This window comes from Tursiops truncatus, chromosome 11 (assembly GCF_011762595.2).
Source record: "Tursiops truncatus isolate mTurTru1 chromosome 11, mTurTru1.mat.Y, whole genome shotgun sequence".
NCBI classification, from domain to species: Eukaryota; Metazoa; Chordata; class Mammalia; order Artiodactyla; family Delphinidae; genus Tursiops; species Tursiops truncatus.
The window spans coordinates 102,021,481-102,045,753 of record NC_047044.1 but is presented as its reverse complement, the minus strand read 5'-3'; the positions used below and the strand labels follow the sequence as shown (position 1 = coordinate 102,045,753).

Below are 24,273 nucleotides of genomic sequence, written 5' to 3'. Positions count from 1 at the left end.
TTCAGAATTATCCTGACTTCAGAAACAACATTAAATGACCCTAGAAGTTGCAACATTTCTATTTCTGAATTATACCTAAGAAGAAGCTTCTTACATCTAAAATCAATTATAAAAAAGATCTTTTGGTGGACAATGTGTCCGAATTTTTTTTTTTTTTTTTTTTTTTTTTTTTTTTTTTGCAGTACGCGGGCCTCTCACTGTTGTGGCCTCTCCCGTTGCGGAGCACAGGCTCCGGATGCGCAGGCTCAGCGACCATGGCTCACGGGCCCAGCCGCTCCGCGGCATGTGGGATCTTCCCGGACTGGGGCACGAACCTGCGTCCCCTGCATCGGCAGGCGGACTTTTAACCACTGCGCCACCAGGGAAGCCCAATGTCCGAATTTTTTATGTAAAAAGATAGTCAATAAATCCAAGTTTCTCACAAAGCAGCATCGTCCTGCTCGCCCCAGCCTACAACTCCACGACTAGAGCTTCATTCCTTTTTACTGTAAGGCGTTGCCAGGGCTATTAGTGGGCAAATATCCCCATGAGAGATGCTATTTTATAAACTTTTATCAGACATTAAGTTATGTCTTAGATTCTTTGCTGAAAGCAAAGTTTTGATCAGGAGAGAGGAAGGCAAGAGCTAAGATTAAGGCGATGTTGTTCAACCATTTTGTTATTATCACATCTTAAAGAGTGTTTTTTAGTATCTTTTTTCTGATTGACACTCCCCCAAAGAAATTTTAATACCATAGATACACTGTATATCTGTTTGTGTGTGGTGTGAATATCAGTGCTTTATACATAAAAATACTAAGGTGTTTTTCAGACCCTAACCTGAGAACCAGTCCCCCTGCTTGGGGGCAACAGCGCCCGTGAGCATGCGTCTGGAGAAGCCACCACCCACAAGGGAAACGCGAGTTTGGCTAAGAAGTTGCGGCACCTGAGCCAAGCTCCTTGGGCAGAGCTGCTTGGCCGGTCCGACCATGCTGCCCCCTGCATCCTAGACTGCAGGGCCAGGATTCAGCCCGCGCAGCCTCCCCGGCTCCCAGGGTCTCGTTCTTCCAGCCCTGACAGGACCCAGGGTAACAGCCCCTGAGCAGGACAGAATGTTGCTGGGCATGTAGATTCCCAGGCGACATGGGTTCACTGCGGACGCAGAGGTGTTAGTTCACAGGGCTGCAGGGATGGGCTGCACTCTCCACCCTGTGGCGGCTGAAGGGAGGGCCTGGCACCATGGAACACGTGACTGGCAGAAAGGGGGAAGGAGTACCAAGGCCCCCTCCCTAGAGGCAACAAGACACTGCTAAGAAAAACCATCGCCAAGTGCTCACCAGAGCCAATGGTGTCTTTTTTTTTTTTTTAATTCTAGTTACTGCCTTGGTAACTGGAAATTCCAAACTGTCTGATTTTAAAAGAGCCCCAAAGATGAAAGATGAGAAGAAAAACAGAGGAATTAGAAATCCAAGGCAGCAAAGAGCAGCAGATAAAAAGCTGCCCCCCGACAGATGCAGATCTGGACAAAGAGAAAGTAAACAAGATAACCCCAGCTAGGGTTGTCCAAGGAAACAAGAAAGGTTTCTATAAATATAACCAGAAAAAAAATATTTGTCTTAGCTGATGAGATCACCACACATGGCTCATGATAGGGATCTTTTGTTGCTCCCTTAATTGAAGATTGGAGGAGAACAAAACTGAGGCAGAACTCAGACTACTGGCCACAAGGCCTGGGTTCCAGCAAGCAGGCTCAGTTTTAATTAAATGCAGCTGGAGTCATTAAGACGTGATGCCATCGATCTGGACTGTGGCCTGTATTTTCACTGACGTGCTGGCCCCGACGCCCAGCAACAAACAGGCTGGCGGCTTCTCCATACCCTGCAAATGGGGTCAAACACAAGAGGAAGCATGTGGCCCTGGACGCAGATCTAGGGGCGAGAGAGGCTTCCCAGGGACCCCTTCGTCTCTGCAGGGGTCACTGTGTGGGACCAGAGCAGGAGGGGAGCTGGAATCCCTCCAGATGTCCACCCCGCTAGGGGCCAAGCCGCATTCCAGGCTGGGACTGTGGCAGTGAACGGGGCAGGTCCCCACCTCGAGGAACTTCCACTTGGAGCAGGGGTGGGAAATGGGGGCAGCGGGAGACAGACAACACAGTGATTACGCCAGGTAATTTCCCATGCTGACACGTGCTTGGGGACAGAACATGAAGCGAGGCGGGGTGATGGGAGGGGCCCATTAGCTCAGGAGGTGAGGCGGGGTGATGGGAGGGGCCCACTAGCTCAGGAGGTGAGGCTGGGTGATGGGAGGGGCCCACTAGCTCAGGAGGTAGGGCAGGCCTGTCTGAGCAGGTGTTGCCACCTGGAAGGTGAGGAGGCCACCGAGTCCCAGGGTGAGTGTTTCCATGGAGGGAAAGTCTCTGAGTCAGGAAAGTACTCGGCATGTTGAGACGACATACAGAAGGCCAGTAGGGCAGTATCCTGTAGACCACGGGAGAAGGGGCAGGTGCCCACAAATGCAGACAGGGCCAGTTTTGTAGGGCCTGGTAGGACACGGGCAGGGATTTGAAGTCTGGAGAATTTTTAGGGGAAGAGCGCTATGATGCAGTATCTGTCTATTTTAGAAAGATCACTAGGGCTCATATGGAGGACGGACCCGGCCAGAGGGGGCCAAGAATGGAGATGGGAAGATAGGGACCGTGGTCTGAGGAACAGAGAGAGCCGTGGTTTAGATGTGGTGGAGGTGGTGAAGTAGTTAGCTGTGGTACTTCATGCAATGCATTTTGAAGGTGAAACGGAGAGGGGTATTCATAGAGAAAGCAGAGTTAAGGATGACTCGTAGGTTTTGTCCTGAGCAACAGAGTAAATAGTGGTTTCACTCAATAAGATGGAGACGACAAGGAAATCAGTGGGTTTGGAGTGGGAAGCAGTCCACTCAGTTAAGTCTGAGATGCCTGCTCTTATTCTCTCTTGGACTCCAAGAGAGTTTGGTGAGACTTATGCCTCAGTTTCCTCATTTTGAAATACAGTAGCACTGACTACATTATAGGGTTGGCGTGAAGAGTAAATGAGTTAATATGTATGCAGTGGTTAGGAGAGTTCCTGGCACACAGTCAGCAGCAAGATAGACGTGTTTAGTATTAATATTAAGGCAATTTTTTCTTTTTAATTGCAAATAATGAGGGGAGGAGAAGGGGCAAATAATTGAAAATTTGTGAGAGAAAGGGAAGAAGCAAGGTGAAGAGCTTGTGGAAACACGGGATGGTTCCCGGAGTCCCGGTAGAAGGCTGACCTCAGATAGAACAGGGGCACGTGTGCAGCTGAAGCTGGGACCCCCGCCCACGTGGCACAGATGCATCCGGACGCAGGGGCGGCGGTGGGAGGTGACGGCTCTCCTCTGACCACACCGTTTTCTCCACGAAGCATGGGGCAGGGGCCTCATCTGGTGTGAAGGGCAGGGAAGGGAGACTCAGAGTGAGGGTCAGGAGTATGAGATGGTTTCTGCAGAGGCGGAGGATGGGCTCACTAGGAGGGCAGAGCCTGGCAGGTGGGAGAAGCACGAGCATCTCAAACAGCCTCACGCAGCACAAGGCTGGTGTGCTGCCCGTTCCAGGTATTTATTCTCAGCTGAGCAGGTGTTTGGTGAGTAGCTGCTGTGTGTCTGGTGCTGGGCTGCATGCTCGTAAAGGGGGTGAAGAGGGGGACAAGGTTCGTGCAGTCTGGATGAAGAGAAAGGTTTTAGGTGAAAAGAAATAACTGGAGGACAAATGTAGTTCAATCTGGAGCCAAAAGACCAAACCACAGAAAACCGTGCTGCCAAATTCAGGGTAATGGAATGTGTGTGTGCCGGGCCCGTAAGGATGGCCTCCCAGGGGAAGTGGATACGAGCTCGGAACTCACTCAGCCACCCCCAAGCCGGAGGCCGCTGCTGCCTGTCATCCCTGGACCTCTGAACCGTCCGTCATAAATATTCCGCAAGACGGCTCTAATAAGGTACAGCTGACTCACCTGCTTTGTCTGAGGGCCCACCTGACGTCATCAGTAGAAACAGTAGCAGAAGCCTACAGCGGGCTTCTGCTAGGTTTCCTTTGGGGGTGTGGTTGGGTGGGGAGTGTGCCTTCTGAAACAAGAAAAGGTCTCCTTCCGTCTTAACTGGCTCTCCTCTCCCTGACACCATCATTTGCAGTGCATGTGGTGGAGAGCAAACTGGGAAAGATTCTGGCAGGAAGATAACCAGAAAGGTCACACTTGAAGTGCAGCCACATCCTTCTCCCCTGGCGTTGGGACCCAATTCTTCCTGTTGCTGCACCATGGAACAGTCTGTTTTGTTATCAAGAATTGTCAACCTCGTCCAGCTCTGAGGCCAGACTTCCTCTGAGGCCCTGGGACCTCCCCCAGCAAAGGGTCCCCACGAGCCTCTACTGCCTCCTGTAAACGGGCTTAGGAGGGGCGGGAGAAACTCACGGCTAAACCCCAAGATGTGCCCCTCAGTGTGTTCCAGGCAGGAGGAGCCAAGACTTGATCTGCGCTGGCAAAGTTATTTTTTAAACTGGAATTGCTGGTAAGGCTGCTTCCCTAAAAGGCAACTCAAATCCTGTCTCCTGCTCTCCCTTTCCTGGAGCTGTGGCTCTCTGCCATCATGCTGCTGCCGAGGCTTCTCCAGACTCTCTAAGGGACAGGGCTCTTCTGGTCCACTCTCCCCGTCTCCATCCCTTATCGCCCCACTCAGCCACCCGCAGCCCATCCAGGATAAAACTGAATGTTTGGGAAGTTTTCCCAGTAATGCCCTATAAAGTAAAATACACCTAATTGCACACGGTGCAGCCCACCGTCCACACCTCCAGACCCTGGGGCGGCACAGGGCCTCCTAGCGTCACCTCCCGAAAGGCTTAGGCCCAGGCCAGGCCACTTCAGAACCTGCACCTCTGTGGTCTGACCTCATCTTGGGCCGTTGCTGTCTATCAGATCTCTTGGAAGTCAGATGACTCCGGTTATCCTGCCTGCATCCTCCTGATGTTTGTGACTCGCTCAGAGTAGAGAAGGTGTCACAGCCTATGAGGAAGATAGGTTCATAGGGGACCCGGATCTCATTTGCCCTGATTTGTGAACTGGAAGGAGAGAGGCCCGTGAGGCTTCTGTGGGTCTGCACGCGGGGCCTCACCTGTGAAGCTGCACCTGGCCACCTTCCTCACTCTACATGCTGCCTTCCTTGCCATCTCTGCCAGTGCCCTCAAGGTGACGTCTTAGGCCGAGGGGTGGTAGCAAGAAACAAGAGTGGATTAAAAAACCCCATGAAAATGAAGCGATGAAACACCTGGAATATGAGGGAGGACAAGCAGGGGATCCATGCAAGGCGATGTAATAAGACGGACCAGGTTGGAGAGTTGAGAAGGGAGGTGAGTGGAGGGGAGGGGGGAGATGAGCGGGTGGGAGCAGCCTGATCTGAGAACACGCAGTGACCGCCCAGCTCGGGAAGGGAGGAGGGCAGAAAGGCCTTCTGTTTGCCTTTGCACACAAGGAACCAATTGCCTCGGAAGAAGAGTGGGTTCTAAGAGGGTCAAGGGAATTGCTTCAGACCCCACAGGAATCCAAAGAAGTGAGGGATAAAAACCATCCCGAGAGCGGGCGCCTGCCCCTCTGGGAGGTCCTGGCTCTGCCATCTGCTCCCCGGATTTGTAAATGCCGCAGCCCATGCTGGGGCTGAGAGCGCTGTATTTATCAAATATTCTCAGGTCCTAGAGCGAAGGACCCCTGTCGTTCATTTTTCTTGTTAGCGTGTTTCTACTTCCCTACACCTGCACCCAGTCCTGGAAGAAACGAACGTGAGGCATGACTCTAGGTAGAGCAGGCACCTAGGATGGGGATCGGATTTCAGGAGAATTTAAGACATCACATACATGCTCTTAGTACCACTTCACACTGGAATCAGTGTTCCTTGTCAGAAAGTACTGTAAGGGTTAATAAAGGCGTTATGGGGAGACCCAGGACTTGCTGAGCCCCCTTTTCTGTGAGGGGATCAGCAGAGTGACCAGCCTTCTGAAGAAGGGTCTCCATCTAAACTCTGTGAGTCAGCCCTTCAGGTTCATGTCTGTAACTTTTCCCTTCTGCAAACGATTATCTGATTTTGACCCACTTGGAAGCCCTCCTAAATGCTACCTGGTCAGAATGCTTACTGGCCAGGAATGGAACGCTTACTTTCCATTTGTGAAGGCAAGTTACCATCTTGAAGCAAAATGGCAGCCAGCAAGGTTTTCAATGGATTAATTCTGTGTTCATCTGGGAAAGACTTACCAAATCTTTAGTAGACAGATTCACAGACTTGGGGAGACACCGGAGCTTTGAGTATCAGGTGACAGATGAGGAAATCGGCTCTCGCCCAAGGGCTCACAGCAAGGTGCAAGCAAGATGGAGATCTTTGTTTCCACTCAGCCCCACAGCATCTCAGGTTCATCTGTAGATGCCATGAGAACATTTAAGAGTTGAGGGGGCTTCCCTGGTGGCGCAGTGGTTGAGAGTCCGCCTGCCGATGCAGGGGACACGGGTTTGTGCCCTGGTCCGGGAAGATCCCACATGCCGCGGAGTGGCTGGGCCCGTGAGCCATGGCCGCTGAGACTGCGCGTCCGGAGCCTGTGCTCTGCAACGGGAGAGGCCACGGCAGTGAGAGGCCCGCGTAACGCAAAAAAAAAAAGAGTTGAGGGATTGTGACCAAATTTGACACTGCAGAAAAGCACACAAAAATAATTTTGATGTTGGTTCAGCTTATCATCTAGAAAGAACATGACAGCCAAAAAAAAATTGTCAGTAAAACCCTGACATTTTTACTGAGTATTGGTGATATTTGACAAGTAGTAGAGGCTGGAAGATGGATGTCTTAGAAAAAGGCAAAAGCTCAATTTTCCAGCTTAAAAATCATCCATTTAATACTGACAATATTTTTCATAGTTAACAACTGTCCTTTTCACACACATCAGTAGGATGCGTGACATCTGTCCCTCTATATATGTAGTGATTTTTTATAGTGCTTTTTCTTCATTTTTTTTAGTTCCTTTTTTAACCCCATTTTTTATAGTTTTTAAATTTTATTTATTTATTTAATTAATTTTTTTGGCTGTGTTGGGTCTTCATTGCTGCGCACTGGCTTTCTCTAGTTGCGGCAACCGGGGGCTACTCGTTGTTGCGGGCGCAGGCTTCTCATTGCAGTGGCTTCTCTTTGCTGCGCAGCACAGGCTCTAGGCATGTGGGCTTCAGTAGTTGTGGCACGTGGGCTCAGTAGTTGTGGTTTGCGAGCTCTAGAGCGCAGGCTTAGTAGTTGTCGCACACGGGCCTCGTCGCTCTGCGGCGTGTGGGATCATCCTGGACCAGGGCTTGAACCCATGTCCCCTGCATTGGCAGGCGGATTCCCAACCCCTGTGCCACCAGGGAAGTCCTTTAACCCCATTTTATCCTTGAGAGAAAGAGTAGGTGGAAGTGAGTGTTTAAAAAAATCAAGCCCTGGGGAAGTAGAAATGTCTGGTTTAGGGTAATATAAGAAGTGTGTAGTGGGTGTGGTAATCGTCCAGGCAAAGGTCGAAGTGTAGGGCCTGCAGTAGAAAGAAGGAGGGAGGGACGGAAGGAGTGCGTCTGAAGAAGTGAAGAGAGAGAGCGGGTAACGAGGGGAGAGGTGGGTCTGCTTTCTCCTGGAGGCCTCCTGGCAGAATCGTGGCCCAGGGGCAGGAGAAGCGTCGCGCCGAGGCGTGGGGATACGGCCGATGTGGTCTGAGTTGTGCTGAGCTGGCCTGCGGTTCACGTCCTCAGTGCTTCTTGAACTCCCAGCATCGCCCCCGCCCAGCTCCCCGGGAATCCCACCCGCCCAGCAGGAGCAGCCCCGGCTCCCTCCAGGGAGACGAGGAGGAGCGCTGGCGTCCTGGGCCTGGTGCTTCAGCGCCAGGGCTGGGGGCTGGGCTGACGAGGGAGGCGGGAGGTCCTGGGGGAGGGTGACGGTGAAAGGAGTCCTGCGACTATTCTTCTGTGTCGCTGCGGGGACGGGGGCTCCTGGCGGCTGGCTGTGGCCTTTGTTTCCCTGCCCTTCTCTTGGCGCACTCAGAGGCTGCAGCGTTGTGCTTTCAGGGTCACGTGTTAAATCTTTGCACAGCTGCCGGGAGAAGAGAGTGAGGGAGAGAGGGAGGCCGAGAGCGCCCGCCCTAACCTTGCGCCTGTGAGCAAACAGTCTCTACGGGCGGACTAGAGCCCTGCGAAACGTCTCTCCCTGCCCCTTCCCGCGGTTACACGGCAGACCCCTCTCACTCCACTTCCAGACTGTGCACACCCAAGCCAGCCTCTGCCCTCCGCACACGGCTTCCATCCACATCCCCGTCTGCACTTGCGGAGCGCGCGCGCGCGCGCGCGCGCACACACACACACACACACACACACAGAGGATGTGTGTGTTTGCGATCACACCTCCCGAAAGGAAAATCAACATTCTTACCAAGCCAGTCACTTGTGCACCTGATGTTGGATAAGCAGTTTAATTTCTTTCCAGAGAGTGTCAGTGTCTCTGGCAATTTACACACACACACACACACCCCTGGCTTTTCTGTACTACTGTAAAGTTTGATCACGTGTGTCCTCACCGCCCTCTCTTCAGTATGAACTCATGAGCTCTGTTCTCCTCTTATCCGCTAAGGCTGCACTTTCCCGTCCGCAGTTACTGCTATGATCAGACTTAACACAACCATTGTTTTTTGTTTTTTTTTTAAAAAAAAAAAACCACCCTCATGTTTCTCCAGCTCCTAATAGTAAGTTTCCCCCTCTGCCTTTCCCACAAAACCCTGACCACTGCTCTACCGTTTCTGCGTGTTTATTCCACGAATGGCCTTTATCAGTGACTGCAGGCACGGCAGCTAATGTGGCCAAGGGTCCCGGGCCAGCCTCTTGCTGCCCACGCTGCCTCAGACTGGTCCCTACTGGCTCAGCTCCTTGAGCAGCCAACAGGAAGTTGGTCTTACAAAGTGTGGTTATGAAGTGAGATGGTTGATTTTCTTAAACAGGCCAAGTCTAAAGAATTCAAATAAAGTTTCACATAGTAGGGGAATTCCCTGGTGGTCCAGTGGTTAGGACTCTGCACTTTCGCTGGCAAGGGCCCCGGTTCAATCCCCGGTCAGGGAACTAAGGTTCCGCAAGCCGCGTGGCACGCCAAAAAGGAAAAAAAATAAATTTCACATAATACTGTAATCAGCATCGCCAGGGTTGGTCCCTTACTTCCCAAGGTCATCACTGGGAAGGAAGCATTCATCTACATGTGTAATTTTTGATATGTTGTTGAAAAACAAATCTAATTATTTTAAGGCCCAATTCTGGTACATCCAAGAAGGTTTCAAAACATACAGAAGCTTGCAGATAGCTAACAGATATAGAATAAAGACTTATGATGTTTATTCCTTGGTTTATTTGCTGGAATTGTATCCTGTACAGCAGGGGTGGCAAACTATAGCCTGGGGACCAAATCCTGTTTTTGTGCAATCTTTGAGCTAAGGATGGTTTTTATAATTTTTAGACGGTTGAAAAAAAACAAAAGCAGGGCTTCCCTGGTGGCGCAGTGATTGGGCGTCCGCCTGCCGATGCAGGGCACGCGGGTTTGTGCTCCGGTTCAGGAGGATGCCGCGGAGCGGCTGGGCCCGCACGTCCGGAGCCTGTGCTCCGCAACGGGAGAGGCCACAGCAGTGAGAGGCCCGCGTACTGAAACAACAACAACAACAAAAAAAGCAGAATCTTTCATGACACGGGAAATTATGTGAAATTCAATTTCACTGTCCATAAATAAAGCTTTATTGGAACACAGCCATGCTTGTTCATTCCCACGTTCTCTGTGGCTGCCTTCATGCTGCAACCTCAGAGTCGAGTATTGTGACAGAGACCATATGCCTCCCAAAGCCTGCAACATTTACTATCTGGCCTTTTACCAGAAAAGTTAGCCGACTCCTGCTCTCGAGTATTGCTTTTCAATCCTTTAAATATCTTTGGAAAAGGATCTCTATCATTTAGGAATAAGTTAGGTTTACTAGAAACAGAAGCCTGAAGTAATAGTGACTCAAACACGACAGGAGTTCACTTGTCTCTTATGTAAAAGAAAATTGGAGCTAGGCCGACTGGGCTGATAGAGTGTCCCTGTGGTAATCAGAGACTGAGGCCTCTTCTGTCATTCTGCTCTGCCATTCTTACTGCATGGTGTCCATCTTCAAGATTGCCTCATGGGGCTTCCCTGGTGGCAAAGTGGTTGAGAGTCCACCTGCCGATGCAGGGGACACGGGTTCGTGCCCTGGTCCAGGAAGATCCCACATGCTGTGGAGCGGCTGAGCCCGTGAGCCATGGCCGCTGGACCTGCACGTCCGGAGCCTGTGCTCCACAACAGGAGAGGCCACAACAGTGAAAGGCCTGCGTATCGCCAAAAAAAAAAAAAAAAAAAAAAAAAAGATTGCCTCATGGTCACATAATGGTTACTGGAACTCCAGTCATCACATCATGTTCCCAGGAGTAGGAAGTAGAAGGGGTGTGAGGACAAAAGAGCAGACCTCCCTTGTACAACTGTGTTGATTTGATACACTTGTACATTGCAAAATGATGACCACCATAGCATTAGCTAACAGCTCTATCCTGTCACATAATTACAATTTATTTTTTGTAGTGAGGACATTTAAGATCTACTATCTTAGCAACTTTAAACTATATGATACAGTTTATTAACTATAATCATTGTGCTGTACATTAAATCCTCAGAACTTATCTTACAATCAGAAGTTTATACTCTTTGACTAACATATCCCCATTTCCCTCACCCCCCAACCCCTGGTAACCAACATTCTAGCCTCTATTTCTATGAGTTCAGTTTATTTAGATTCCACATATAAGTGATATCATGCAGTGTTTGTCTTTCTCTATTTTACACAGGGTAATGCCTTCAAGATCCATCCATACTGTTGCAAATGGCAAGAATTCCTTCTTTTTATGGCTGAATAATATTCCATTATATACATAATAATACACAATAATTATATACTATATATATATTTACATTTTCTGTATCCATTCATCCAAAGACAGACATTTAAGTTGTTCCCATGTCTTGGCTATTGAATAATGCAATAAACATGGGAGTGCAGATATTTCTTCAAGGTCCTGTTTCCATTTGCTTTGAATATATACGCAGAAGTGGAGTTTTTGGATCATAGAGTGGTTGTTTTTTTAATATTTTAAGGATCCTCCGTAGTGTCGGCACCAATTTATATTCCCACCAAAGTTGCACAAGCGTTTCCTTTTCTCTGTCTTCTCGTCAGCACTTGTTGTCTCTTGTCTTTTTGATGATGGCATTCCGATAGGTAAGAGGTGGTGTCTCATTGTGGTTTTCATTTGCATTTCCCTGATGATTAGTGATGTTTAGCACCTTTTCATGTACCATTCGTACTGGCCATTTGTGTGTCTTCTTTGGAAAAATATCTATTCATTTCTTCTGTCCATTTAAAAATCAGACTGCTTTTGTTTATTTGTTTATTTGTTTTGCTATTGAGTTATATGAGTTCTTTATAAATTTTGGATATTAACCCATTGTCAGATATACGAGTTGCAAATATTTCCTCCCATTCATTAGGTTGTCTTTTCATTTTGCTGTTGGTTTCCTTTGCTGTGCAGAATATTTTTTTTGGTTTTGTTATTTTATTTATTTATTTATTTATTTATGGCTGCATTGGGTCTTTGCTACTGTGTGCAGGCTTTTCTCTAGTTGAGGTGAGCAGGGGCTACTCTTCATTGCAGGGTGCGGGCTTCTCATTGCAGTGACTTCTCCTGTTAGGGAGCACGGACTCTAGGTGTGCGAGCTTCAGTAGTTGTGTCTTTCGGACTCTAGAGCTCAGGCTCAGTAGTTGTGGTGCACGGGCTTAGTTGCTCTGCGGCATGTGGGATCTTCCTGGACCAGGGCTTGAACCTGTGTCCCCTGCATTGGCCAGCAGACTCTTAACCACTACGCCACCAGGGAAGTCCCTTTAATCCGTTTTTAGTTGATTTTTGTGTATGGTGTAAGATAGTGGTTCAGTCTCATTCTTTTGCACGTGGGTATCCAATTTTCCCAACAACATTTATTGAAGAGACTATGTTTTCTTGGTTCCTTTGTCATAAATTAATTGGCCATATATGTGTGGGTTTGTTTCTGGGCTCTTTTTTTTTTTTTTTTGGCCGTGCCACAAAGCATGCAGGATCTTAGTTCCTCAATCTGGGATTGAACTTGTGCCCCCTGCAGTGGAAGCTTGGAGTCCTAACCACTGGACTGCCAGGAACTCCCCTGAGCTCTCTATTCTATTCCATTGATCTATGTGTCTGTTTTTTTTTTTTTTTTTGCCAATATTATACTATTTTGATTACTATAGCTTTCTAACATAGTTTGAAATCAGGAAGTGTGATGCCTCCAGTTTTGTTATTCTTTCTCAAGATAGCTTTGGCTATTTGGGGTCTTTGTGGTTCAGTACAAATTTTAGGATTGTTTTTGCTATTTCTGTGACAAATGCCATTGGAATTTTGATAGGGATTTCTTTTTTTCTTTTTTCTTTTTTTTTGCGGTACGCAGGCCTCTCACTGTTGTGGCCTCTCCCGCTGCAGAGCACAGGCTCCGGACGTGCAGGCTCACAGGCCCAGCCACTCCGTGGCATGTGGGATCTTCCCGGACCGGGGTACAAACCTGTGTCCCCTGCATCAGCAGGCAGACTCTCAACCACTGTGCCACCAGGGAAGCCCCGATAGGGATTGCTTTGAACTGTAGGTCATCTTGGGTCATATGGACATTTTAACAATATTAATTCTTCCAATTTCAGTGGAAGAATTTTCTTCCATCCCTTCACTTTAGTCTGTGTGTGTCCTTCCATCTGAAGTGAGTCTCTTATAAGCAACAAAGAGTTGGGTCTTGTTTTTTTAATCCATTCAGTCACTCTATGTCTTTTGGTTAGATAATTTAGTCCATTTACATTTAAAGTAATTATTGGTAGGTATGAATTTACTTTTGACATATTGTTAATTGATTTCTGGTTGTTTTGTAATTTGTTTGTTCCTTTTTTCCTCTTGCTCTCTTCCTTTGTGATTTGATGGTTTCCTGTAGTGGTGTGCTTTGATTCCTTTCTCTTTATCTTTTGTGTATCTACTATAGGTTTTTGTTTTGTGGTTACCATGAGACTTATATAAAACATTTTCTATTTATTTATTTATTTTTAGTTGGTGTATAGTTGATTACAATATTGTGTTTCAGGTGTACAGCATAGTGGTTTGGTTTCTTTTTTTTTTACAGATTATATTCCATTATACTTTATTATAAGATATTGGGTATAATTCTCTGTGCTATACAGTAAATCCTTGTTGCTTATCTATTTTATGTATAGTAGTTTGTATCTGTTAATCCCATACTCCTAGTTTGCCCCTCCCCCGCCTTTGGTAACCATAAATTTGTTTTCGGTCTGTGACTCCTTCTCTTTTGCATATAGACTCATTTGTATTATTTTTTAAACTCCACATATAAGTGATATTATGTAGTATTTGTCTTTCTCTGTCTGATTTATTTCACTAAGTATAATATTCTCTAGGTCCATCCATGTCGCTGGAAAGGGCAATATTTCATTCTTTTTTGTGGCTAATATTCCATTGTGTGTATATACCACATCTTCTTAAGCTAGTTGTTTGTTGATGGGCACTTGGGTTGCTTTTATATCTTGGGTATTGTAAATAGTGCTGCTGTGAACATTGGGTGCATGTGTCTTTTCAAATTAGAGTTTTCGTTTTTTCCAGATATGTACCCAGGAGTGGAACTGCTGGATTATATGGCAGTTCTATTTTTAATTTTTTGAGAAACTCCATACTGTTTTCCATAGTGGCTGCACCAATTTACATTCCTACCAACAGTGTAGGAGGGTTCCCTGTTCTCCACACCCTCTCCAGAACATTTTCTATTTATAAGTTTATTTTAAGCTGATAACAACTTAACTTCAGCTACACACAAAAGTTCTACATTTTTACAGCCCTGCCCAACATTTCATGTTTTTGATGTCACAATTTATTTCTTTTTTACATTGTTTATCCATTAACAAATTATTGTATTTATAGATACCTTTCATACTATAACCTTTACTTTTAACCTTAATACTACAATTATAAGTGATTTCCCCACAACCGTTGCAACATTAGTGTATTCTGAATTTAGTTATATATTTACTTTTACCAGTGACTTTTATACTTTCACATGTCTTCCTGTTACTAGTCAGTATCCTTTCCTTTTAGCTTGAACAACTCCCTTTAGCATTTCTTGTAAGGCCACTAGTGATCAATTCCTTCAGCCTTTGCTTGTCTCTCCTTCAGTTCTGAGGGATAGCCTTGCCAGACAGAGATTCTTGGTTGGTGGGTTTTCTCTTCAGAACTTTGAATGTATCATCCCACTCACTTTTCTTTTGGCCGCACCGTGTGGCATGTGGAATCTTAGTTCCCCCACCAGGGATCGAACCTGCGCCCCCTACAGTGGGAGCTTGGAGTCTTAACCACTGGACCGACAGGGAAGTCCCCCACTCACTTCTGGTCTACAAAGTTTCTGCTGAAAATTTTGCTGATAGTCTTATGGAGATTCCTTGTACAAGTTGTTTTTCTTTTGCTGCTTTTATTTTATTTTTAATATTTTATTTATTTAGGCTGCCCTGGGTCTTAGTTGCGGCATGCAGGATCTTCGTTACAGCACGTGGGATCTTCATTGTGGTATACAGGATCTTTAGTTGCAGCGTGCGAACTCTTAGTTGCAGCATACATGCAGGATGCAGTTCCTGGACCAGGGATCGAACCCGGGCCCCCTGTGTTGGGAGCGTGGAGTCTTACCCACTGGACCACCAGGGAAGTCCCTCTTTTGCTGCTTTTAAAATTCTCTCCTTTTCTTTAATTGACAACTTAATTATACAGGCATTCCTTGTGCTTCACTTTATTGTACTTTACAGATGTTGTGTTTTTTACAAATGAAAGGTTTGTGGCAACCCTTTGTTGAGCAAGTCTGTTGGCTCCGTTTCTCCAACAGCATTTGCTCACTTGGTGTCTCTGTGTCACATTTTGGTACTTCTCACAATATTTCAAACTTTTTCATTATTATTATATTTTGTGGTATCTGTGATCTTTGATGTTACTATTGTAATTGTTTGGGGCACCGTAAACCGCACTCATGTGAGACTGTGAATTAATCGATAAATGTTGTGGGTGTTCTGACTGCTCCACTGACTGGCCATTTCCTGATATCCTTTCCTCTCCTTGGGCCTTCCTATTCCCCGGAACACAACAGTATTGAAATTAGGCCAATTAACAACCCTGCAATGGCCTCTAAGTGTTCAAGTGAAAGGAAGGGCCACACGTCTCTCACTTTATTTTTATTTATTTATTTATTTTTATTTTTTAATTTTTTCTCTTCTTTTTCTCTACGTCTCTCACTTTAAATCAAAAGCTAAAAATGATGAAGCTTAGTGAGGAAGGCAGGTCGAAAGCCGAGATGGGCCAAAAGCTGTACCTCTTGTGCCAAACAGTCAGCGAAGCTGTGAGGGCAAAGGGAAAGTTCTGGAGGAAATTAAAGTGCTGCCCCGGTGAACACAGGATGATGAGAAAGGGGAACAGCCGATATGATATCTGCTGCTACGGAGAGAGTTTTAGTGTCTGGATAGAAGGTTGAGCCAGCCACAGCATTCCCTAAATCAAAGCCTAATCCAGAGCAAGGCTCTAACGCTCTTTAGTTGTATGAGACACGTGAAGAAGCTGCAGAAGCAAAGTCTGAAGCTGGCAGAGGTTGGTCCATGAGGTTTAAGGAAAGAAGCTGCCTCCATAACATAAAAATGCAAGGGGAAGCAGCAAGTGCTGATGCAGAAGCTGCAGCAAGTTATCCAGAAGGTCCAGCCAAAAGAATTCATGAAGGTGGCTACACTGAACAACAGATTTTCAATGGAGACAAAGCAGCCTTCTCTTGGAAGAAGATGCCATCCAGGACTTTTATAGCTAGAGAGGAGAAGTCAATGCTTGGCTTCAAAACCTCAAAGGATAGGCAGACTCTCTTGTTGGGGCTATTGTGGCTGGTGACTTGAAGTTGAAGCCAATGCTCATTTACCACCTGAAAATCCTAGGGCCCCTAAGAATTATGCTAAATCTACTCTGCCTGTGCTCTACAAATGGAACAACAAAGCCTGGGTGGCAACACTTCTGTTTACACCAAGGTTTACTGAATATTTTAAACCCTCTCTTGAGACCTACTGCTCAGAAAAAGAGATTACTCTCAATATTACTTCTCATTGACAACGCACCTGGTCACCCAGGAGCTCTGATGGAGGTGTACTACGAGATGAATGTTGTTTTCCTGCCTTCTAACACAGCATTCATCCTGTAGCCCACAGATCAAGGTGTAATTTCGACTTTCAAGTCTTATTATTTAAGAAATACATTTTGTAAGGCTGCAGTTGCTGTAGATAGGGATTCCTCTGATGGATCTGGGCGAAGTCAGTTGAAAACCTTTGAATAAGCTTTTCGTTTTTTGTCTGTTTTGTTTTTAAATTACTCTAGCAATTTCATTTTATTTTATCTATTTTTAATTTTTATTGGAGTATAGTTGATTTACAATGTTGGGTTAGTTTCAAGTATATAGCAAAGTGAATCAGTTATAGGTCCTTATTACTTATCTATTTTATATATAGTAGTGGTAGTGTGATATGTCAATTCCAATCCCAGTTTGTCTTCCCCCCCCAATAAGCTTTTTGCCCCTTTATCTCTCTCTTTTGCTTCTGAGACCTCTGTAATGCTTGTTTTGGCCCACTTTATGGTTTCCCATAAGTCCCTTAAGCTATCTTCACAGTTTTTCATTCTTTTTTCTTTTTGCTCCTCTGATTGGATGAATTCCACTGCCTTGTCTTCTAGTTTGCAGATCCTTTCTTCCAACTGATCTAGCCTGTTATTGTATTCTTCAGCTCTGTGATTTGCTTGGTGTTTTAAAAATATTTTCTATCTCTGTGGAAATACTCACTTTGTTCATGCATTGTTCTGTTCCTCTGTGAGCATTTTTATGATTGTTATTTTGAGCTCTGTATCAGGTAGGTCACTTATCTCTGTTTCATTGAGATCTGTTACTAGAGTTTTATCTTGTTCTTTTGTTTGGAACATGTTCTCCTCTGTTTCTTCATTTTCCTTGACTCTCTGTGTTGGTTTCTGTGCATTAAATAGAATAGCCACTTCTCCCAGTTTTGGAACAGTAGTTTTGTGGGGGAGATGGGCCTCATAAATCAGCCGGGCCGGTGCTCCTGCCAGTTTCTCAAACCTCTGTGGTTGTCCAAGACACATCCTTTGTTCTTAGTGTCTCTTGTCCACCGGAAAAAATGCACAACCTAAAAGTTGAGACTTATGTTTTATTTGGTGGACTTTCTGAGGACTTCAAGCCTGGGAGGCAGCCTTTCAGAATAGCTCTGAGGGACTGATCTGAAGAGGTCAGGGAGGAACCAGGATATATAGGGGGTTTTGCAACAAAGACCAGGTAGTTGAAACATCAAAAGATTACTGTTAATTAAAGAAAACCAGAAATCTCAAGTTACGGAATTTAGCACTTTTCTATGTATGGGAAGAGGCAAGAGTCTGGGCTCATTGAAATCATTCCTCTGATCTGCACCTCAGCCACCTGGGGCCAGCATCCTGTGCTTTCTCATCCTGAATCTCCTCAGGGGGCACCGTGGGGGGGTGGCTGCAGCACCTCAGCCATCTGGGGCCAGCATCCTGTGCTTTCTCATCCTGAGTCCCCTCAGGGGGCACCGTGGGGGTGGCTGCAGTGGCTTGACGGCAGCAACATCCTTTGTTTACTGATAGGGCAGGCGCAGGCCAGGCAGCATTTTTCATTCACACTCCCAAGGCCATCAGTGTCTCAAAGGTGATGATCACAGTCAGCACCCAGATGTAGGCTGGCTGGAAGCCAGACTGTCATGTAGCAGCTGGGAAAGTGTGGAGCTAGGCCATTACAGGGAGAAACTGGGAAATGGGCATTTTTGCCTGTTCCCTCTCAGGTGGGCCCCGATGTATAGCCATGGGTGGTGTGCTTCTGAGCTCATTAAGAACTTCTTTGCTTGCACGGTACCATGGAGCTGCTAAATGCAAGCCCCATTGGTTGTCAGTCAGATTATATGGGGTCCCACCCTCCCCCCACAGCAGTCACAGAAGCTGGGGCACCAGACGTGTGTCCAGGCTCCTTCCAGGGGTACGCTGATTTTGTCCGGCCAGGAGAAAGAGGGTAGGGGGCGTGTCTGCTGGCCTCCCCAGTCTCTGGGGAGGATTGCACTCAGCCCCTAGACGCATGCCCGATTAGACGCCTGCCCCGCAGGCAGCAGCTTTGCGGCGTGCCGATGGGCCCCAGGCAGAGGCGGGGAGGTGGGCAAGTTTTGCCAGCTCCCTCTGCGCTGAGCCCTTGATAAATGCTTCTCTGTTTGCTACAGGCTTGTGGGTCCCATGAACACAAGCCCCGTTGGCTATTGGAGCTAGATGTTTTGGGGGCCCATTCCTCAGGTGGAAGTCATAAACGTTGGGGTGCTAGATGTGGGGTCCAAGCTCTTCACTCCTCAAGGAGGAGCTGGGAGTTGGGGTTCGCTCCGATTGCATGGCACTGCTCTCGGGGGTGGGATTTGCCGTGAGAGTGTGTTTCAGCCTTTCCTGCTCCTTTCGATGGAGATATTTTCTTGCCCCCCTGAAGGGTGGGGGTCAACGGCTGGCTCTTAAGTTACTGTCAGAGGGAACTGCTCCATGTGTAGCTGTTCATTTTGCGCATCCACGGGAGGAGGGGAGTTCAGGAGCCTCCTATGTCACCACCTTTACAGACCACTCCCAAGCAAGCCTAAATTCATTCTTAATAAGTAATAAAAAGATAAAAGTGTGTGCACTGAAAACCAGAAAGTCTGCTTTTCATCTCTGTCTCCAGCCACCCAGCTCTCCTACCCAAGACAACGAATGCTTCTTGAATATCCTCACAGAGATAATCTATGCATGTCCAAGCGCATGTACTTATATGTCTGGATAAAGTTTTATGAGCACAAGTGGTAGTATACATGAGTGAAAAATATTGCCTGCCATATCAGTAAACAAAGGATGTTGCAGCCACCAAGCCATCACATTACGGCCTCCCCGACGGTGCCCCCTGAGAAGACTCAGGATGAGAAAGCACAGGATGCTGGCCCCAGGTAGCTGAGGTGCAGATCAGAGGAATGATTTCAATGAGCCCAGACTCCTGCCTCTTCCCATACATAGAAAAGTGCTAAATTCCTTCAACTTGCGAATTCTGGTTTTCTTCAATTAACAGTTATCTTTTGATGTTCCGACCACCTGGTCTTTGTTGTAAAAACTCCTATATATCCTGGCTCCCCGCTTGCCTCTTTGGAGCAGCCTGTCAGAGTTACCTGAGATGCTGCATCCTGGGCTTAAGTCCTCAGTTTTGTGTGCCAAATAAAACAGGATTCTCGACCTTTAAGGTTGTGCGTTATGTGAAGTCGACATATGTTACATGCACTATTGTGCGTCTTACTTTCCTCACTTAGCAGCCTGTCATAAAGTTCATTCCCCCTATAGCCAGATCTGTCTAAAACTCAAACCTGACCATGTTGTGACACTGCTTACAAACTACGGTGGCTCGCCGTCCTCCCACAGGATGAGTTTATGCTCCTTCGCTTGGCCTCAAGGTCCTCCAGCCAGGCTCCTCCTGGTTCTTCGGGCTTCCCTCCCACTGGTCACTGATTCCTTGGGTTCTGCAGTCACACTGCTTGCAGCCAGCCCTCATGCTCACTGTGCTGTTTGACAGCTCAGAGCCTCTGGAGTGCCCTTCCCAGCTTTCTTCACCTTGATTACATTTACTTACCCTTCAAGGCAGCTCGAGGCTTTCTCATCCAGGAAATGCTCCTTTACTCCCAGCCTGGACCCAGGACCTATAGTATAGCCTTAATCATATTAGATTGAAAGTATCTGTGTATGTGTGCATTTCCATCACTCGACTGCCTCAAAGCAAAGACTTCCATTTTTGGTTTATTTTTGTACCCCCAGAGCCCAGCACCATGTCTAGCATACAGTAGAAGCTAAATAAATATTTCCTGACGAGGACTGATTTGAACTATCGAGCTTCCTCTGAGCTAAGGTCACAGTCCTTTTTTAAGGCTGAGAGAGGAATGAGACAGTACACATTTCTAGAAATAGTGGCTCACAGTTTGGGATGGAGCTATAAAGATACTTTCTTGAAAGGTTGACTTGAACATGTTGAAGGTGCGAGCTAAACCCTGTATTGGAAGTGGCTAGTGGGCAGGAAACAAAGAACCCCCAGCAGCATGGGCGAAAGGAGAGATGGGTGAAGGGGTGCAGCGGGAGGGGGTGTTGGACCCGAACTCGACAAGCTGTGGCTGAGACAGCAGATGGGGTTTCCAGTGACAGCTTCTGCTGCAGGGGCTTCATTCCCAGACGGGAGCTCATGTACACTGCAATCACCATTGTTCCAAATGCCTTGTTTTCTCCACCCATCACTCCCTGCTGAAGGAGTAATAACTCTTTCAATGGTATGGAGAAAAAAGAATGAATTCTCACAATATGAGCAAAGAATATGGACATGAACTAATTAACTACTACTGTGGTCAGTGCCCCTGGCATGCAGATGCCACAAGGCAGCCTTCTCAGAGAGGTCAGGGAAGGCTTCCGGAGGAGGGACAGCTCAGCTGAGATCTGAGGGCTGAGTAGGAGTCCGTGCCACAAAAGGTGGGGTGAGTGGAGGGAGGAAGTGTATCTCACACAGAGGGAAGACAATGTGCATGGAAGTCTGAGGCAGGGAAGTGTGAGGCTTATTGAGGCAGTAAATGAAAGCTGGTGTGGGGAGAATGGCAGAGATAAGACTGCTGAGGTCAGCAGAGGTCCCATCAGGTAGGGCCAGAAGGATCTTGTACTTTATCCACAGAGCATTAGGAAGCATCTTAAGGTGCAGAGGAATGATGATTTGTGTTTATAAAATATCACTCTTGTACATAACAGATAAATGGATAAACAAAATGTGGTATATTCATACAGTGGACTAATATTCAGCCTTAAAAAGGAAGGAATTCTGAAACATGTCACATGAGTGAACCTTGAAAACACTATGCTAAGTAAAATAAGCTGACACACGTTATATGATTCCACTTATATGAGGTACCTAGAATAGACAAATTCATAGAGACAGAAAGTAGACTGGTGGTTAGCAGGGGGTGGGGAGACAGGAAATTGGGAGTTATTGTTTAACGAGTACAGAGTTTCAGTTTGAAATGATGAAAAAATTCTGAAAATGCATAGTGTTGATGGTTGCATACATGGTAAATGGACTTAATGCCACTGAATTGTACACTTAAAAATTGTTTAAATGATCTCAAAAGACTCTGAAAAGCCAAAACAATCTTGAGAAAGGAAAACAAAGGTGTAGGGATCACACATCCTGATTTCAAACTATGTTACAAAGCTACAATTATCAAAATAGTATGGTACTGACATAAAGAGTGTCATAGACCAATGGAACAGAATAGAGAGCATAGAAATATACCTGTGCATATGTGGTCAAATGATCATCAGCAAGGATGCCAAGAATACACAATAGGAAAAGCACGGTTTCTGCAACAAATGTGTTGGAAAAACCAAGCATCCACACACAAAAGATTGAAATTGGACCCATACCATACACTATATACAAAAATTAACTCAAAATGGATTTAAAAATCTAACCGTAAGACCAGAAACTATAAAACCCTTAGAAGAAAACATAGGGAAAAGCCTCACAACACTGGACTTGGCAGTGATTTCTTTGATATGACACCAAAAGCACAGGCAGCAAAAGAAAAAATAGACAAATGGGACTATATCAAACTTAAAAACGTCCATGCAATGAAAGAAACAATCAATAGAGTGAAAAGGCAACCTAAGGAGTAGGAGAAAAAATTTGCAAACCACGTATCTGATAAGGGGCTAATGTTCAGAATATATAAAGAACTCCTACCACTCAACAACAACAACAATCCAATTTAAAATTTGGCAAAGGATTTGAATAAACATTTCCCCAGAGAAAACATACAAATGGCCCCCAAGCAAATGAAAGATACTCAACATCACTAATCATCAGGGAAATACAAATCAAAACCACACATCTATTAATAGATATCACTTCACATCTATTGAGATGGCCACTATCAAAACAACAACAAAACAAACCAAAATAAGTGTTGGTGAGGATGTGGACAAATAGGAACACTTGTGCACTCTCAGTGAGAATATTAAATGGTGCGGCCTCTGCAAAACATAATATAGAGCTTCCTCTAAACATTAAAAATAGAATTACCATGTGATCCAGCAGTCCCACTTCTGGGTATATATCCAAAGGAATAGAGGGAATTCTCTGGCGGTCCAGTGGTTAGGACTCCACACTTTCACTGCCAAGGGCCCAGGGTTCAATCCCTGGTTGGTGACCTAAGATCCCACAAACCGTGCAACAAGGCCAAAAACAACAACAACAAAAAACCAAAACCCCAAAGGAATTGAAAACAGGATCTCAAAGAGATATTTGCACACCCATGTTCATTGCAACATTATTCACAATAGCTAAGAGGTGGAAGTAACCTAAATGTCCATCAATGGAGGAACGGATGAAGAAAATGTGATATAATGGAATATCATTCAGCCAAAAAAAGGAGGAAATCGTGCCATTTACAACAACATGGATGGACTCTGAAGGCATTATGTTAAGTGAAAAAGACAGAGAAAGACGAAAACTGTAGGATCTCACTTATATGTGGAATCTAAAAAAGAAAAGGAAAGGAAAAAAACCCCACTAAACTCATACTCATAGAAAAAGAAATCAGATTTGTGGTTACCATGTGCAGGAGGTGGGGATGGGGATTGTATGAAAGTGGTCAAAAGGTACAAACTTCCAGTTATAAGATAAATAAGTCCTAGGGATGCGATGACCATAGTCAACACTGCTGTGTGGTACACAGGAAAGTTGATAAGAGAGTAAAACCCTGAGCGTTCTCATCACAAGGGAAATTTTTCCTTTCCTTTTGGGGGGATGTTTTTAATCTTGTATCTATATGAGATGATGGATGTTAACTAAACAAACCGTGGTCATCATTTCACAATGTATGCCAGTCAAATCATTATGCTGTACACCTTAAACTTATACAGTGCTGTATGTCAATTATATTTCAATAAAACTGGGGGGAAAAGAAAATGTGGACTGTGCATACAATGCACTATTATTCAGACTTAAAAAAGAAGGAAATTCTGTCATATATTTTGCAACTTGATGAACCCTAAGGATATTATGCTAAGTGAAATAAGCCTGTCACAAAAAGACAAACCCTGCATGATTCCACTTAACATGAGGTGTGTAAAGCAGTCAGATTCTTAGAAACGGAAAGAATGGTGCTTGCCAGGGGCTGGGGAGGAGGAGGTGGGGAGATGTGGTTTGTGGGTATGGAGATCTGGGCTCCATGCTTTCACGGCCGAGGGCCCGGGTTCGATCCCTGGTCGGGGAACTAAGATCCCACAAGCCATGTAGTGTGGCCAAAAAAAAAAAAAAAAGAAAGAAAGAAAAGAAGAAAGAAAAAGAAAAAAATGGTTAAGATGGTAAATTTTATGTTATGTATTTTTTACCACAATAAAATTAATGGTTAAAATGGTAAGTTGTATGCTATGCACATTTTACCGCAATAAAAAAGAGGAAAAACAGACATCACTCTTCCTACAGGATGAACTCAAGAGGGAGTAAGGGCTTCGATTAGGTGTCTACTGGGTCCAAGCAGAGGGATGATGGTGGCTTGTACCAGAAGAGTTGAAAAGCAGTGGGCATATTGGAGACATTTTGGAGGTTAAAGAAACAGGACCTGGTGATCGATTGGACGGCAGTTGACAGAGAATGCCGCCGGAAGCCCCTGGCTTTTACAGTTAGACAAGTGTTGAGCTGTCCCGTGGGGGAGACTCTGTTCCTGCCACTTGGGAGTCGGGACACTTGGGTTTTAGTTCCCAGGTCTCTGTCCCTGGTTCCAGAAGTCAGGTGGGTCACTTCCTCTCTGTAGCCTGTAGTCTTCTCATCTGTAAGACAGCGGTTGAACAAAAGGATTTCTGAAGTCGCCTCCAATAAATGGTTCTACAGTCAAACTATTAGACACTTACATCTCAGTGTGAATCCACTTCTGAGACTGATTTCTCCCATGGCACTAGCTGAGATGTGATGTGGCTGAGAAGGAGGGAGCGGTGGGGAGCC

At 45.9% G+C, this 24,273-nt stretch overlaps 1 long non-coding RNA gene across 1 annotated transcript; it reads left to right on the top strand.

Moving 5' to 3' along the window:
* Positions 1-143: 143 nt before the first annotated feature.
* On the top strand, positions 144-23,686 carry LOC141275936 (uncharacterized). The gene is made up of 2 exons (XR_012324633.1): positions 144-5,371; positions 9,511-23,686. It is a non-coding gene; the product is annotated as an uncharacterized lncRNA (long non-coding RNA).
* The last annotated feature ends 587 nt before the right edge of the window (positions 23,687-24,273 follow it).